We start from the raw sequence: 19348 nt of genomic DNA, 5'->3' as shown, positions 1-19348 counted from the left end.
CAAAAAAAGGGTTGGTGGTTTATGGAACGAGCTGCCAGAGGAGGTAGTTGATGCAGGTATTATCACAACATTTGGACAGGCACATGGAGAGGGAAGGTTTAGAGGGACATGGGCCAAACACAAGCATGGCGGACCAGTGTGGATAGAGCATCTTGGTCGGAGTGGGCAAGTTGGGCCGTAGGGCCTGTTTCTCTGCTGTATGACTGTATGACTGGTGGGTTTGAGTTATGAGAAGAGACTGGGTAGACTGGGAGTGTTATTCCTGAGGGATGACTTAGAGATAGACGTAAAGTGCTGGAGTGACTCAGTGGATCATGCAGCAACTCTGGAGAAAAAGGATAGGTGATGTTTTGGGTCAGAACCCTACTTCAGACTGAAAGTAGAGGGTGGGGGGGGGGGGGGGGGGGGGGGGGGGTGAGATCGGAAGACGACCAGAACTAATCAGGGCTGGCAAAGGATGACGACCAAGGAAGGTGTGGAGCCCACAATGGCCCATTGTTGGCCGAGGAAAAGATGATAATAAAGGGATACAGGGATGCAAACAGTGGAGCTGGTTGGACGACTAGGTGGGGGAGGAAATGCAGGGGTTACTTGAAATTTGAGAAATCAATATTCAAACCACTGGCTTGAAAGCTGCCCAAGCAAATATCAGGTGCTGTTCCTCCTATTTGTGTGTGGCAGTGGAGGAGGCCCAGAACAGGAAGGTCAGTGTGGGAATGGGAAGGGGAGTTAAAATGTTTGGCAACCTGGAGATCGGGTAGGCCAAGGATATCTTGGCCTATCTCAGCACGTCACCTGTCCATGCCTTCCAGAGATGCTGCCTGACCTGCTGAATTATTCCAGCTAAGTTTAAGATACTTTTAGATAGGAGTGTAGTCAGTGTTGCAGTGCTATCTAAGCATATCTCAGAGGTTTCGAAAACCTTGAGGGCGATAGATTAGGCAGATGGGCATAGTCTCTTTTTCCAGGGTAGAGGTGTCTAAAACTAGAGGGTACAACTTTAAGGTGAGAGGGGTCCTGAGGGGCGAGTTATTCGCACAATAAGAAGCTGGTATATTGAACGAGCTGCCAGAGGAAGTTGTAGTGGCAGGTGCAAGCCCCATTGAAAGCAGGTATTTTATTTCTTTAAATTTTATTCTAGACCATAGGGCGGCACGGTAGCACAGCGGTAGAGTTGCTGCTTTACAGCGAATGCAGCGCCGGAGACTCAGGTTCGATCCTGACTACGGGTGCTGCACTGTAAGGAGTTTGTACGTTCTCCCCGTGACCTGCGAGGGTTTTCTCCGAGATCTTCGGTTTTCTCCCACACTCCAAAGACGTACAGGTATGTAGGTTAATTGGCTGGGTAAATGTAAAAATTGTCCCTAGTGGGTGTAGGATAGTGTTAATGTATGGGGATCACTGGGCGGCACGGACTTGGAGGGCCGAAAAGGCCTGTTTCCGGCTGTATATATATGATATGATATGATATAAGACCATAAGTCATAGGAGCAGAGTTTGAAAATTAGGTCCATCAATCATGGCTGATCCATCTTTCCCTCTCAACCTCATTCTCCTGCCTTCTCCCCGTAACCATTGACGTCCTTACTAATCAAGAACCTATCAATCTCTGCTTTAAAAATACCCAATGACTTGGCCTCCACAGCCATCTGTGGCAATGAATTCCACAGATTCGCCACCCTATGGCTACTGTGCCCTCTGACCCAGGACTTTCCCCATTATCGAATCATCCTTTCCACATCCACTCTATCCAGGCCTTTCATTATTCGATAGGTTTCAATGAGATCCCCCCCAGACACAAACAGTTGAAAATTTTTACTTGTTAATATTTGTATGCATTTCTCCCTGTGACTACATTAGTTTTCTCCAGGTGCTCCAGTTTCCTCTCACGTTCCAAAGACGTACAGGTATGTAGGTTAATTGGCTTTGGTAAATTGTAAAACATTGTTGCTAGTGCGTGTAGGTTAGTGTGCAGGGTGATCGCTGGTTGCTCGGTGGGCCAAAGGGCCTGTTTCTGCACTGTATTTCTAAAGTCTAAAGCTTATGAGATGCTGCCTCAGGCGGTGCATCTATCATCAAAGATCACCACCAACCGGGCTGTGCCTTCTACTCGAGTACAGGCCCGGTAAAGTTAAATGCTCATCATACCTTAACGGGATACGTCATCCCCAGGATCACTTTCATAAACATGGATAACTACCTCTTATAATCAGTCCGAAGAAGAGTCCTGACCCGAAACGTCACCTTTCCATGCCCTCCAGAGATGCTGCCTGACCTGCTGAATTATTCCAGCTAAGATTAGATTTTTAGATTTAGATTTAGAGATACAGCGCAGAAACAGGCCCTTCGGCCCACCGAGTCCGCGCCGCCCAGCAATCCCCACACATTAACACTATACTACACCCACTAGGGACAATTTTTACATTTACCCAGTCAATTAACCTACATACCTGTACGTCTTTGGAGTGTGGGAGGAAACCGAAGATCTCGGAGAAAACCCACGCAGGTCACGGGGAGAACGTACAAACTCCGTACAGACGGCGCCCGTAGTCAGGATCAAACCTGAGTCTCCGGCGCTGCATTCGCTGTAAGGCAGCAACTCTGCCGCTGCGCCACCGTGCCAAACTAAAACAGAAAATTCTGGAGATACTCAGCAGGCCAGGAAGATTCTGTGGCAAGAGCAACAGAGCAAATGTTTCAACTCGATGACTTCTCTGTTTTCGCAGACAGACTGATCTCCTCTCTGTGAAGGTTTCACTCTGCTGCCAGGGCTGTGTCTGGCTGTTCTAGGTTTGGATGTACATGCTGACACCCCATGTTCTTTCCCTCAGCATCGCTTCATCTACCAAATTGCTGCTGACACTGAGTCTCACCGATGTACAGGAGGCCACATCGGGAATACCAGATGCAGTAGATGAGTTTAATCGAGATGCACGTGAACCTCTGTCTCACCTGGAAGGACTGCTGCAGTCAATGGATGGAGGTGAGGAGGAGATATATTAGACTTTAGAGGTACAGTGCAGAAATAGGCCCTTCAGCCCACACCGTCTGCACTGACCAACTTCTTCTTCTTGTGTTTGAGGCAGCAGAAATTATGAAGCTGCTTCTGCTGTCTCTGTTTGTTGTCGTTCGCCTGACTGAGGTCAGTTGACAGGGCTCACCACGGGGAGGTCGACAACGTGAGCCCCACCTGACCAACGATCACCCCGTACACTACTACTATCCGACACACTAGGGACAATGTACAATTAGCAGAAGCTAATTGACCTACAAACCTGCATGTCTTTGGAGTGTGGAAGGAAATGGGAGCACCCAGAGAAAACCCACGCGGAGTCACAGGGAGAACGTACGAACTCCGTACAGACAGCACCTGTAGTCAGGATCAAACCCAGGTCTCTGACGCTGTAAGGCATCAAATCTACCACTGCACCACTGTGCTGTCCCAATCTATCATGGGGTAGAGCTGTTCCTGAATCTGGTGGTACGTGCCTTCAAGCTTTTATATCTGCATGAAAGGAGAGGGGAGCAGAAAGGAGGATTGGATTGTGTGGTCCTTGACTAGAGTCACAGAGAGTCATACAGCATGGAAACAGGCCCTTTAGCCCAACTTGCCTATACCGGCCAACACACCCCATCTACACTAGTCCCATCTGCCTGTGTTAGGCCCACATCCCTCTAAACCTGTCCTATCTATGTGCCGATTTCTTAAATTTTGCTATAATATCTGCCTCAACTACCTCCTCCGGCAGCTTGTTCTGTTCACCCAACTCCTTTTGTGCAAAACGTTACCCCTCAGGTTCCTATTAAATCTTCCCCCCCCCCCCCCCCCCCCCACCTCACCTTAAACCTGTGTCCTCTGATTCTCGATTCAACTAAGCCGAGCACGAGACTCTGGGTATTTACCCGATCTATTTCTCTCGCAATTATGAATCTGATGGGACTTGCTTTTAAGCTTTTGTATCTTCTTCCCGAAAGGAGAATTCACCCAATCTATTCCTCTCACGATTTTGAATAAGTGCTTTCAAGCTTTTGTATCTTCTGCCTGGAAGGAGAGGGGAGAATCGGGAATGATTGGCGTGTGAGTGGTCCTTGACCGTGTTAGCTGCTTTCCCGAGGCAGCATGAAAACTGGGCTACATCCACAACTTTCTGCAATTTCTTCTGGTCTTGGGGACAGCAATTGCCAAACCAAAGTTCTGCTGCATCCCAATAGTATGCTCTTTATGATGCATCTGCAGAGATTTGTAAGATTCAATAAAGATATCTTTTCTCCTTTGTTTGTTTATCCATTCTCTAGATAGAACATAGAACCGTACAGCACAGGAACAGGCATTTCAATCCAAGATGTCTGGGCCAAACATGATGCCAAATTAAACATGGTTCTGGCTGCACATGATCCATATTCCTCCATTCTATGTATATTAACGTGCCTATTTAAAAGCCTCTTAAACACCATTCTCGTATCTGCCTCCACCACCTCACCTGACAATGTGTTCCAGTCACCCACCACTCTCTGTGTAACAATACTTGCCCTGCACATCTCCTTTCAAATTCCATTTCCTGACGATAAACCATCGCCCTCTTTAACATTTCCGCCCCGACCAGAAACGTCGCCGATCCATGTCCTCCAGAGATGCTGCCTGACTAGTTGAGTTACTCCAGCACTTTGTGTCTTTATTTGTAAACCAGCATCTGCAATTCCTTAAAACCACATTTTACTGCTCTACTGAGAAGTCTCCTTAAGGTATGCCAACGTTGAAGATGTTCTCCTGATCAGTCTGAAGAAGGGTCCCGACCCGAAAAGTCACCCATCATGTTCTCTGGGAATACTGCCTGACCTGCTGACTTACTCCAGCACTTTGTGTCTTTTTTTGTAAACCGGTGTCTGCAGTTCTTCGTATCCTAACATTGTAGCTGATGTCCTCTAATCCAGGCAGCATCCTGGTAAACCACTTCTGCATGCTCCACAGCCTTTGTATTGTTCCTGACCAGAACAGCATGCAATACTCCAAACGCAGCCTAACCAGTTTTATAAATCTGCAGCGTTACGTTCAATGTCCTGTGAAGGCAAACACACTGGGCTCCTTAACTCTCTCTCCTTGCTTTTTGTTTGTTAATTATTAATATCACATGTACCCAGGTTCAGTAAAATGCTTTTTTGTTGCATTCTATCCATCAGCAAAAGACGATGCATGATTACAATTGAGTCGTCCACAATGTACAGATACAAGATAAAGGGTAAAGATAAAGATAAAGTCCCGTAAAGTCCAAATAAAGAGAGTCCAAGTGTTTCCAAAGAGACCGATGGTAGGTCAGGACCGCTTTCTAGTTGGTGATGGAATGGTTCAGTTGCCTGATAACAGCTGGGAAGAAACTGTCCCTGAATCTGGAGGCATGCATTTTCACACTTCTATACCTCTTTACCGATGGGAGAGGGGAGAAGAGGGAGTGACCGGGGAGAGACTGGACTTTGATAATGCTGGTGGCCTTACCGAGGCAGCGTGATGTGTGGATGGAGTCACTGGAATGGAGGTTGGTTTCCATGATGGTCTGGCCTACGTCCACAGCTGTCTGCTTTTTCTAGCGGCCTTGGAGGGAACTGTCCCTGAACCAAGCTGTTTTACGTTCAAATGAAATGCTTTCAGTAGAGATTGGTGAGGGTTGTTGGTGACAAGCTGAACTTCCGAAGCTGATTTTGCCCCTTTCCATCATTTAAGGCCCCAATCATTCTTTCCAGATGAACTGATGACCTGCTCTTATTTCTGTTCACTTAGTGCATTATATTTGGTGTTCAGGAATGCAGTGTCTCCTACCATAAGACTATAAGACCTTAAGACATAGGAGCAGAATTAAACCATTCAGCCCGTCGACTCTACTCTGCCATTCAATCGTGGCTAATCTACTTTTTTCCCTCTCAACCCCATTTTTCTACCTTCGCCCTGTAATCTTTGACACCCTTATTAATCAAGAATCTATCAATATCAGCTTCAGAAATGCCCAATGACTTGGCCTCCGCGGCCATCTGTGGCAATGCATTCCACAGATACACCACCCTCTGGCTAAATAAATTCCTCCTCGTCTCCATTCTGAAAGTACGTCCTTTTATTCTGAGGCTGTGCCCTCCAGTTCAAGGCTTTCCCATTACTGGAAACAGCCTCTCCAGTCCACCCTATCCAGCCTTTCATAATCTAGCAAGTTTCAATGAGATCCCCCATGATCCCCCCAGAGCCCCGGCCACAAGGGGGAAGATTCGACCCGTCGATCGGCCGCAGAAGTCCCGATGAGGTGAGTCACCTCACCGAGCCTGGGCGCCACAAAAAATCGGTGATGGACCTGTAGTTATATCATGGGCGGAGTAGTGCCATGGTTAAGTTGCAGTACATTAGTTTAGTGATGCGAGGTCAAATTTCACCACAGCAATTGAGGAGTTTAAATCCAGTGAGTGATGTCAACTAGAATTAAAGCTAAAATAAAACCTGTCCCAGTAGGTGGTGCTTACCGATAATAAAGAGACACACATACGAGGAATGTACTCATTTTGTGATTATTATGTCATGGTTCTAATCTTATGGATCAGACGGTTAAAATCAGTAACAAAACTTTCTGGCAAGAAACTTTTTCTCAGTGGTTGCATTAGCAGAGACCAAAGATTTACTTTCATGAAAAGATTAATTTAGTGACTCAAGATCAAGAGCTTGATAAAGCTCTTAAGAATAGCGGAGTCAGGGGGTATGGGGAGAAGGCAGGAACGGGGTACTGATTGAGAATGATCAGCCATGATCACATTGAATGGTGGTGCTGGCTCGAAGGGCTGAATGGCCTCCTCCTGCACCTATTGTCTATTGTTTATTGTCTATGACCTGACCCAAAACATTACCTGTCCATTCCCTTCACCGGTGCTGCCTGACCCCCTAACTCCGGCACTTTGTGTAAAAGTTGCCCCTCAGGTTCCTATTGAACCTTCCGCCTCTCACCAGGGAATCACACTCTGGTCACTCCCTCTTCTCCCCTCTCCCATCAGGCAGGAGGTACAGAAGTGTGAAAACGCACACCTCCAGATTCAGGGACAGTCTCTTCCCAGCTGTTATCAGAATCATCCTATCACCAACTAGAGAGTGGACCTGATCTCCCATCTACCTCATTGGAGACCCTCGGACTATCTTTAATTAGACTTTACTGGACTTTATCTTGCACTAAACATTCTTCCCTTTATCCTGTATCTATACACTGTGATTGTAATCATGTACAGTCTTTTCGCTGACTGGATAGCACCCAACAAAAAAGCATTTCACTGTTACCTCGCTACATGTGACAATAAACAAAACTAAACCCATATCCCCAGGTTCTTGATTCCCCTTCCCGGGTTAAAAGACTCTGTGCCTTCACTCTATCTATTCCCCACACTATCTTATACACCACTATAAAATCACCCCTCATCCTCCTGAGCTCCAAGGAATAAAGTGCGGGCTGTCAAATCTCTCCCCATAGCTCAGGTCTTCAAGTCCTGGCAATATTCTCGTGAATCTTCCCTGCACCTTTAGACTTTAGCCTTTAGAGATAAAGTACCAATTAACCTTTCCTATCCATGTAATAGCTGAAGTAGTCAGAGGCGGGGCATGTGGAGACTGAGTACTAGGATTGAGCTGCAGGGCTGAACAGCCTGTTTTGCTCATTAGACTGTGCAATTCTATGCTGTAGAGTCTTAGAGCACGTAAACAGGCCCTTCGGCCCATCTCGTCCACGCTGACCAAGATGCCCCATTCAAGTTAGTCCTTTTTGCATCAATCTGACCCTTGTAGACCCAAATCAACGTTTAACCATCCACAGTGTGGTATTGGAGTCTGCAGAATTAGTGTACCAATAGTTTTCAAGCTGAAAACTTGCTGAATGCAGTGAGGTATTTGCCCCCAATAAATACTTAACTGTTAATCCTTTACAATAACCATTTAACTACTCTTCCTTTCTGGGTGGTAAGTTGGGCAGGATGTTAGGGGGGAAAAAAACGCAATTTAATTAATGGCAATGGAATTGTTAGTTCTTTCAAGAATCACCAGGACATACAGTATTAATTACAAAGCAAAACAACTGCAGATGTCATCATTCTGCAAGAGAAATGCAAAAGGCTGGAAATATTCAGAAGGTCAACCAACATCTGTGTAGAGAGCCACACAACGCTGGAGTAACACAGCGGGTCAGGCAGCATCTCTGGAGAAAAGGAATAGGTGACGTTTCGGGTCAAGACCCTCCTTCTGACTGAGGTTCAGGGGAGAGGGAAACTGGAGGTATAGAAAGGTACAGAACAAATCAGAGCCGGCATCGATGGCCAAGGAACCCACAATGGTCCATTGTTGGCTGCGGAAAAGGTGGCAACGAAGGGATATGTGGATACAAACAATGGACCAGACAAGGGAGGGGGAGGGAATGCAAGGGTTACTTGAAATTAGAGAGATCAATATTCATACAGCCCAGGGCAGAAAGGTCAGTGTGGGAATGGGAAGGGGTGTTAAAATATTTGGCAACCGGGAGATCGCATAGGCCGAGGCGGACTGAGCGGAGGTGTTCAGCGATACGATGGTCCAGTCTGCACTTGGTCTCACCGATATATAGGAGTGCACTCAGAGAACAACAGACACAGTGGAAGAGGTTGGAGGAGATGCAAGTAAACCTCTGCCTCACCTGAAAGGACGGTTGGGGTCCCTGGATGGAGTTGAGTATGGGAGGTACAAGGACAGGTGCTGCATCTCCTGCAGTCCCTGGGGAGAGGGTGGTTTGGGTGGGAAGGGATCAGTGATTCCTATATATCGGCTGTATGAATCATCGACTCTATGACTCTGGGTAAAGGCACTTCTGCTCCTTTTGGCCTTTCATGGCCAACTCTTTCCCTGCCTGGCTTTGTCTGCCCCTCCTCTCTTCCGGCGTTCTCATCCCACCCCCCAAATCGGGCTAAAGGAGGGTCTCAACCCAAAGCGTCGCCTAACCATGTTCTCCTGAGATGCTGCCTGATCTGGTGAGGTACTCCAGCGCTCTGTGTCTTCCTTTGCTATAAACTCTTGTTTTGAGGCACACAGGACAGGGACAACATTGTGGCTATGTCTTCAAGCCCTCAGTTGAAGCCAAAATGTAGTTTAGTTTAATTTAGTTTAGAAATACAGCGCAGAAACAGGTGCTTCTGCCCACCAAGCCCCCACTGACCAGTGATCAGCCGTTCATAGTTCTGTCCTACACACCAGGGACAATTTGCAGAAGCCAAATAACCTACAAACCTGTAAGTCTTTGGAATGTGGGAGGAAACCGGTGCACCCGGAGAAAACCCATGCGGTCACAGGTAGAACGTACCAACTCCATACTGACAGCCCCTGTAGTCAGGATCGAACCCAGGTCTCTGGCGCTGTGAGGCAACAACTCGACCACTGTGCCACTGTTTCATTCTAAGAAGAAATTCATCTTCTCAGATGGGTCTTGAACCCATGTTAAACTTCGTTAAGAAACCAGTGACTTATCCATTACACCACTCGGGCTGACAGTACATATAAATAATATGATAGAATGCAAGTTTATTTATTACAGAATGTGGCTCTTAATCTGAACAATTGAAGCAATAAAAACAAAACATTTATTATAGATCAGTGAATTAAATGTATTTTGACCCGAAGGAACTGCAGATGCTGGTTACTAAAAACAACACAAAGTGCTGGAGTAACTCAGCAGGTCAGGCAGCATCGCTGGAGAACATGAATAGATGATGTTTTGGGTCAGGACCTTTCTTCAGATTCAGGGCTGTATCAGATGCAGCCTTGAGTAGATCTGTTGTCTGAATTCCAAATCATAAATAATCTCCATAAAACAATTTGGGCCCCATTTTCAATTCCTGGTCTGCTTTCAGTTAGTTTTGTCAACTGGTGACAGAGGTTGGGTTTGATAATCTTTACTTTAGACTTGAAACTTTAGAGATACAGCATGGAAACAGGCCCTTCGGCCCACCGAGTCCTTGCCGATCAGGGATCACCCCATACACCTGGGGCAATTTCCAATTTACCGAAGTCAATTAACCTACAAACCTGTACATTGTTGGATTGAACACGGGAGTCAGGCACCGTGCCGCCCCAAATCAGCCTCAGAGATGCTTGGGGAGAGGCAATAAACTGGCTCAGGTTTCTGAACCTATTATATGCACCACAACCTGCTAACTTCATCCCACTCCATGCCTCTTCGGTTTAGTTTAATTTAAATTAGAGATGCAGCATGGAAACATGTCCTTCGGCCCACCGAGACCACACTGACCATCGATCATCTGCTCACACTAGTTCTATGTTATCCCATCTTCACATCCTTGCACATGAGGGGCAGTTCACAAAAGCCAAGTAATCGACATACCTGTACCCCTTTGAGATGTGGGTGGAAACTGGAGCACCCGGAGAAAACCCACATGGTCACAGGGAGAGCGTACAAACCCCGCACAGACAGAAATCACGATCGAACCCAGGACTCTGGCGCTGTGAGGCAGCAGCTCTACCCGCTGCATCACTGTGCAACCCCAGGAGGATCATTCTGTGGTGGAAAGTGTGCATTTCGTTAGCACTTGACCTGACCTCAGGATGTCCCAAAGCACCTTGATAAGTACAGGCGCCTTGGTTTTATATGTGTTTGATTCATGTGTTTTTGATATAATGTGCTTGTTCCTTAAATATCAAACCCTGATTCAGACGCTGGTATTTGAATAACACACTCAAATTTACTCCTGGCAGCGCAGTTGCGTATATGTTTAATTTGCATGGCTTTGAATTACGCACTGCTTTACAAACACATAACCCCCGCGTAAAACGCTATGTCCCCGTACTTTCCAAGTGCAATCTTGGGAAAGTGTCAAGCAATCTAGGTTTAGCTTTATTACTGACACGTGTACCAAGGTGCAATGAAAAGCTTTGTTTTACACGCTATCTGATCAAATGAGATAGTACTATTCATAAATACAATCAAGCCAAACCCTGATACAACAGGTAGAGCAAAGAGAAAGATACAGTGCAGAATGTAGCGCTCAGCATTGTGGCCCAACAGTTCCAGAGAGAAAGTCTAATGTCTGCAATGAGGTAGGTTGGAGGATTGAAACTGAACCCAAGCTTATGGAAGGACCATTCATAAGCCTGATGACAGCGGGGAAGAAGCTGTTCCTGAGTCTGGTGGTACGTGCTTTCAAGCTTCTGCACCTTCTGCCGGATGGGAATGGGGAGACGAAGGCCCTACCTTCAGAAAGGAGATGAGGATAAATTTCTTTAGTTAGAGAGTGGTGAATCTGTGGAATTCATTGCCAGATGGCTGTGGAGACCAAGTTATTGAGTATATTTAAGCAGAGATTGATAGGTTCATGATTAGTAAGGGTGTCAAAGGTTATGGGAAGAAGGCAGGAGAATGGGTTTGAGAGGGAAGGATAGATCAGCCATGATTGTGAGTCAGTATAGGCTCAATGGCCTAATTCTGCTCCAATGATTTTTGAACTTATGAAGGAATGACTGGGATAGGACAAGTTTTTGATTGTGTTGGCTGCTTTCCCGAGGCAGCACAAAGTGTAATTGGAGTCGATGGAGGGGAGTCTGGTCTGTGTGATGGACTGGGTTACACCCACTGTCTTTGCAATAAGTATTAGCCAGAACATGTTGGAACTCTCAGTGTAATTTACAGATAAATGTAATGAATCAGAAACAGCGCCAATTGTCACGAAACTGGGCAACTTCCACACATGATGGTCTACTTCATGAAGTCTGCTTTAAGCATTGCCAGCACCCTGCAGTGAGGTTTTATTGTGGAGCAAATGAAAGAAAAGGCCTGATTTATTTTTGAAAAGGACAAAAAATTCTTTACAGATTGGATTTCACACAGAGGTGCCTGGGCTCTCACTGTCAAGTGAAGTGCAAGGATTATTTTCCTGCTTTCTTCAATTGCCCTTTACAAGACTATAACTATTCCAATGGCGTACTCCAGAACATCCATATGTTGTTTCACTGATCAGCGCCATTGTGAAACAGCTTTAAAGTCAGAGGGGGGAAAATTAAAGGTGATGCATGAGGGGTGGTGGTGGAAGCAGATGCAATAGTGTTGTTTATGAGCCTTTGGATACGCACATGCGGCACGGTGGCGCAGCAGTCGAGTTGCTGCCTTACAGCGCCAGAGATCCGGGTTCGATCCTGACTGTGAGTGCTGTGTGCACGGAGTTTGTACGTTCTCGTGACCAACGTGGGGTTTCTCCGAGATCTTCGGTTTCTCCCACATTCCAAAGACGTACAGTTTGTAGGCTAATTGGCTTGGCATAAATGTAAATTTGTCCCTAGTGTGTGTAGAGCAGTGTTAATGTGAGGGGATCGCTGATCGTTTCAGACTCGATGGGCCGAAGGGCCTGTTTCCGCACAGTGTCTCTAAACTAAACTAAAAACTAAACATGGAAATGGAGGGATACGGATCACGTTCAGGCAGATGTAAAGTAATGTGGCATTGTTTTGTTCACACCTGCTGCAAGAATTGTGTACCTGTTGGACAATTGCATGTGAAGATTCCTGCAAAGCTACTTTACAGATGCCTGCACTTTCCTATTTAGATACCGCACCTTCCTTCCTCTGTTGGCAATTAATTCTGCAGTGCATAATCTAAAAGGTCTGAAAAAGGATCTCAACCCAAAACATCACCTGTCCTCCAGATGTTCTCCAGAGATGCTACCTGACCTGAGCTACTCCAGCACTTTGTGCCCTTTTGTGTATTAACCAGCATTTGCAGTTCTTCGTTTCTACATCTAAAAGATGTGACTGGCTCTGGAACCGGAATCTAGGAATCTTTCCCCCTCCCTGATAATATCACAGTGCCCAATTTCATATTCCAGCTGAATAACACCCGCAATAGATGCATCTGAAGATCCTATCAATTTCCATATTCTCCCAAATTACTTCGCCTGCCTCAGCATGGCGGCTAACTTTTGTTAAGTTAGAGAATTAATTTTATCTAGTTCTTTATTGTCTTCCTGTAAAATGTACCATTGTCCTTCCCGCATGCATACCTGTCCACACTCCATAGACCCTGCACTTCATGGGCATTGCACACGAAGCTAGAGTACTGCATTATTTCATTGCCGTCATACAGCATGGAAACAGGCCCTTCGGTCCATCTCGACCATGTCGACCAGGTTTCATAATTGAGCTGGTCTCATTTGCTTGCGTTTGGCCCATATCACTCCAAACCTTTTCCATCCATTAAGAGTGAGCATAGACTTAATGCTGGCAAGGTGGCACAGTGGCATGGTGGCACAGCACCAGAGTTGCTGCCGTACAGTGCCAGAGACCCGGGTTTGATCCTGATTACGGGTGCTGTCTGCACGGAGTTTGTACGTTCTTACAGTGTCCAAGTGGGTTTTCACCGGGTGCTCTGGTTTCCTCCCACATTCCAAAGACGTGCAGGTTTATAGGTTCATTGGCGTCTGTAAATTGTCCCTGGTGTGTAGGATAAAACTCGGGTACGAGTGACCGATGACCAGCACAGACTCAGTGGGCTGAAGAGCCTGTTTCCATGCTGTATCTTTAAACTAAACTAAACTAAACTAAATGGGTTCAACAACCTCCTCTTATGCTTTAATGACTCTGTGATTTTTGTGATTCTGTCTCAATTTATCTTTGGCAAAAATCTATCTCACAAATATATCTCCAAAATTCCAGCAGTGTGCAGCTTCCAGCTGGTTTCACAGATAGTGCGGAGTGCATTGTCCCGGGCAGTCTACCAGCTCCTTCTGATCCCCAGGCCCGCTTTCTGAAATGGGGTTACATAGGATCGTAGGAATTTGCAAGAAAGGAAAAGACAGCAGCTTCCAGCTGGCCGGTGGCTCTCTGGGGGGCAGTCATGTCCCATGGTTCCTTCCCCTCCTCTCCATTAAATAACTCTCCTGATTCTCTTCCCAATCTCCTTCGTCTGCTGATGTTTGTGCCCTACCCTTGAAATTCTACCCTGCACATTACACCTGCTGCGTAAAGTGGACAACCTAATTACCCCCCCCCCCCCCCCCCCCCCCCACATCCAAGAGCCTCATGGCAGTATGTGCAGGAAGGAACTGCAGATGCTGGTTTATACAGAAGATAGGCACAAAGCGCTGGAGTAACTACGACCCAAAGCGTCATCTATTCTTTTTATAGTGTAGAGTCATACAGTGTGGAAACAGGCCCTTCGGCCCACTTGGTCCACAGCCAACATGTCCCAGCTACACTAGACCACACCTGTATGTTGGCCCATATCCATCTAAACCTGTCCTATCCATGTACCTGTGTAAATGTTTCTTAAACGTTGCAATAACACTTGCCTCAACTGCCTCGTCTGGCAGCTCCTTCCCTACACCCCTCACCCTGAGGGGTAAAAAGTTATCCCTCAGGCTCCTATTAAATCTTTCCTCCCTCACCTTAAACCTATATACTCTGGTTCTCGATACCCCTACTCTGGGCAAGAGACCCAATTTATTTCTCTCATGATTTTGTACACCTCTATAAGATCACCCCTCATCCTCCTGCGCTCCAAGGAATAGAGTCCTTTCCCTATAGCTCATGCCCTGGAATTTAGAAGGATGAGAGGGGATCTTATCGAAACATATAAGATTATTAAGGGGTTGGACACGTTAGAGGCAGGAAACATGTTCCCAATGTTGGGGGAGTCCAGAACCAGGGGCCACAGTTTAAGAATAAGGGGTAGGCCATTTAGAACGGAGATGAGGAAAAACTTTTTCACTCAGAGAGTTGTAAATCTGTGGAATTCTCTGCCTCAGAAGGCAGTGGAGGCAATTCTCTGAATGCATTCAAGAGAGAGCTAGATAGAGCTCTTAAGAATAGCGGAGTCAGGGGGTATGGGGAGAAGGCAGGAACGGGGTACTGATTGAGAATGATCAGCCATGATCACATTGAATGGTGGTGCTGGCTCGAAGGGCCGAATGGTCTCCTCCTGCACCTATTGTCTATTGTCTATTGTCTATAATGGAGGGATATGGATCATGTGCAGGCAAAAGTGATTAGTTTATCTTGGCATCATGTTCTGCACAGACGTTGTGGACTGAAGGGCCTGTTCCTGTGATGCACTGTTCTATATTCTAGATTCTAGTTAGAGAAACCTTGCAGTTTCCTGCTATTTTCAATGGGGTACTGAATGAGAATGATCAGCCATGATCACATTGAATGGCGGTGCTGGCTCGAAGGGCCGAATGGCCTACTCCTGCACCTATTGTCTATTGTCTATTGTTTATTGCCCTCAAGTCTTGGCAACATCCATGTTAATCTTCTCTGCACCCTTTCCAACTTTACAAAATCTTTCCTATAACATGGTGCCCACAGCTGAACACAATACTCTAAATGTGGCTCACTGATGTCTTATATAACCGCAACATCACCTCCCAACTTCTATACTCAGTACTCTGACTGATGAAGGCCAACATGCCAAAAGCCTTTTTGCCCATCCTATCTACCTGTGGTGCCACTTTCAATGAACCTGCACTCCTAGATCCATCTGCTCTACAACACTCCCTAGAGTCCAACTATTCACGGTGTAGTTTATCCAGAGATGCAGCCTGAACCGTTGAGTTACTCCAGCATAGACTAAGTCCTTGGACTTAGTCTATGCTGGAGTAACTCAACGGTTGCAGGACTTAAGACTGCCTTGCAGGACTTAAGACTGAAGCCCATTAAACGATCGGTCCAAAGTAAAGCTCTACAAGGAGAGTTTTACAACACTTACGACAAAGATACAATCTTCGCTCGGCCCACATTTAGGTCCAGAGATGAAAAGACCTCTTTACTTCTTATCCAAACTAACATCAAACTTTGTTCTCTGTCAGAACAATATTGGAATTAAATTAAAGTACTGGAATAACTTCACAGATTTATTTTCCTTTGTGTCACGTAAAATGTAAAGGCTGAGAGAGAGTCTGTTTCTTCAATGTAAACCGGCGAAGCCTTGTTTTCATAACTGCATTTGAACAATCTGGATACAACCAGAAAATCCTCTGAGTGATCCAAGATAAATATTTGGTCTGATAAGTCGCCAGCTGCACATCAGATTAGACAATTTCCCTCCTAATCACCAGTGCTTTGAAAGTTGGTGATCAAGAGTTTGAGGCCCGGGATAACAGAGGAGGTTAAACGTTTGGTGCCTGGGACGGGTATTTGCTGGTGACCTGTCAGTTCGCAGCCCAGCAACCTGTGGAGTGGCTGTGTAAACCCAGCTGGAGAAACGCTCTGCAAAAGTGAGGAGAAGGTTCGGGGACTATGAGAACGTCCCCCGGACGCAGTGTATATTCATACAGAAGACCCAGAGAGGAAAACACCAACACGACTTGTGGGAGATGTGATGGTGCCAAGTCAGAGCAGCAATGTAAATTCAAAGCAGCCAAGTGCTATAAAAGCCAAATGAAGGATCATATTATTGCAGCTTGCAAGTCAAAAAAAGCAAACTGAAGATGAAGCCAGATGCTGACATTAAACTTTACTGTATGGATGTTGACAAGAGTGATAAAGAAACTTTTGCAAACATTGTGCATGCTTAAGTAGGTAAAATGCAAACCAGATGAACCATTTGTTTAAGATGCATGTTTTAACCGACAATGATCACACTGAGATGAAGATCAACACTGCCACAAACTCTGCTGCTATATGCCAAGAAATTTCTCACAGAAATTGGAGACACAAGAACTGCAGAAGCTGGAATGCAAAGTGCTGGAGTAACTCAGCGGGTCAGGCAGCATCTCTGGAGAACATGGATAGGTGACGTTTCGAGTGGGGACCCTTTTTCAGACTCGCAGTTCTCCGGGGTTGCTGCCTGACCAGCTGAGTTATGGTCAATGGTTCTTTATTATCAAGTGTATCAAGGCAGAGTGAAATACATTTTTTTGCATACAGTTCAGCAAGACTATCACCATACATAAGCACAATCCCCCGGTTAGTACAGAATGTATAGAACAGCCCACTGAGTCTACTTGCAAGAGCCGCCATTTTACAGTCCCAGCTGCAGATGGCCTCAGAGGCCTGTTGTAGCCGTCACCTCCGGTCCAGTCGTCCCTCTCCTTGCATGGCCCTCTTCAGCCATTGTTCCCCGCGGCTAACCTTGAGGGCACGGTGGGTCAGACCCACTTGCTCCAGCACTTTGTGTCTTTTCCTTTGTGGTATTAAATCATCTCCTAAACTTTTCCAAGATAGCTTGGGGTAGATTTTTTTAGAAAGAATCGATTACAGTTTTGTGTAAACCGAACCTTGTCTCGAGAGCTAAGCTTAACAACATGGAAACTTTTTCAATTCAAGCAGAGACGTTGCAGTTATTACACAAGTGGAAAGTGAAATGAAAGGGAAACCAGTGTATTTATGGACAACTTTAAGTGATTAATCAGAATCTGAGAATGGAGCCACACGATGTATAGTCTGTGAAAGAAAAAGTACAGACGATTATAAAGGCTCCAAAGCCTGAGTACATATTTGAATTGAGGTCATGTTGGGAAGTGATACAATATCACTCACATTCTCTGATAGGTTTGGGAACCCTTGCCATCTCACACATTGAAGGATGTACACTGGATGCAGAGTAAAGGGCAACATGTAAGAGACAGTTAGGTTGAGAAACTCTCCTCAATCACTATGACACCTCCAGTGAATTGGGGTCAGTTTACAATATAGTGAACCATCTTCTTCAAATACTGCAGCTAATGGGCTGAAATACTCCCACAATTAGGTAGAGCGTCACGGTGGCGCAGCGGTAGAGTCTCTGCCTCACAGTGCCAGAGACCCTGGCTCGAACCTGACTACGGGTGCTGTCTGTGCAGAGTTTGTACGTTTGCCCCGTGACCGCATGGGTTTTCTCCGGGTGCTCCGGTTTCTTTCCACACTCCAAAGACGAACAGGTTTGTAGATTAATTGGCTTTGATAAAAATTGTCCCGAGTAGGTAGGATCGTGCTAGTGTTAGTGTATGGGGATTGCTGGTCTGTGCGGACTCAGTGGACCGAAGGGTCTGTTTCCGCTCTAAACTGAACTAAACTAAAAATGTAAGACACAGTTAGTTTGAGAAACTCTCCTGAATCACTATGATGCCTGAGGTGAATTGGGGTCAGTTTTGCAATGTAGTAAACGATGAACCACCTTCTTCAAAGACTGCAGCCAAAGGGATGAAATACTCCCACAATTAAGTAGAGTTAATATGTTGACAACAATGGACCACCTTTAATTGGACTTTAGACTGAACTTTAATTTTAGTTTAGCTTAGTTTAGAGAGACAGCGCAGAAACATGCCCTTCGGCCCACTGAGACTGCACCGACCAGCGATCCCCACACACTAACACTGTCCTGCACACACTAGAGACAGTTTACACTTATACCGAGCCAATTAACCTACAAACCTGAACAACTTTGGAGTGTGGGAGGAAACCGAAGATCTCGGAGAAAACCCACGTGGTCACGTGGAGAATGTACAAACTCTGTACAGACAGCACCCGTAGTCAGGATCGAACCCGGCTCTCCAGCGCTGCAACCGCTGTAAGGCACCAACTCTACCGCTGCGCCACCGTACGTTTATCTTGAACTAAGCATTATTCACGTTAATCCCTTTCTCCCAATCTGTACACTGTGGATGGTTCAATTGTAATCACGTATGGGCTTTCCGCTGGCTGGTTAGCATGCAACGTCTCTTGCAATGGTGGCTGGCGTGACTCGCGATGCTAATTTGCCCAAGGGTATCCAAATACAAAAGCAGAGCAAACCAACACCAGGGGCCGCCAAACAGCAGGTGCTGCACGGTCGTTTATTTGTGGGTGCAATTTCCTGGTGAGGTTAGTTATTCATCTGCAGCGAAGGCCGTTGTATCGTGACTGTTCAGCCAGCTCGGTTTTTCATTTCCTCTGTCCACATTCCACAGTGGAGCGGCCCTCCGGCCACCACAGATGTTGCTGCACATCTGCAAGGGCCTCTGCCCCACGCCGATGGAGGGGATGACCACGTCGAAGTCAACGGAGGGCCACATCTTACGAACACATCCCACGAGAGGTGCGGACAGATGGGAAACGTTACCCCGTGAATGGCAATCGTTGTAATTTACAAAACTCACCCCTCGTGGGTTTATATTTGTCACAAAACAGACACTGTTCTGTTTTTCCGCTCTCCCTCCCTGCCTCTCGAACCTCCTCTGTTTATCTCAGCACCCTTTGAATTCTGGCCACCAGTGAATCTTTCATTTCCGTCACTGCAAAAATTGACAGCAGTTTTGCCGATCCTTAGCTGTGGAATTCTAAGTCTGTCTCAGTTCAGTTTAGTTTATTGACACGTGTACCGAGGCACAGTGAACAGCCTCTGTAGCGTGCTAAACC

Source organism: Rhinoraja longicauda, chromosome 20 (assembly GCF_053455715.1).
Source record: "Rhinoraja longicauda isolate Sanriku21f chromosome 20, sRhiLon1.1, whole genome shotgun sequence".
Classification (NCBI taxonomy): domain Eukaryota; kingdom Metazoa; phylum Chordata; class Chondrichthyes; order Rajiformes; family Arhynchobatidae; genus Rhinoraja; species Rhinoraja longicauda.
Note: the sequence above shows the minus strand (reverse complement) of the source record.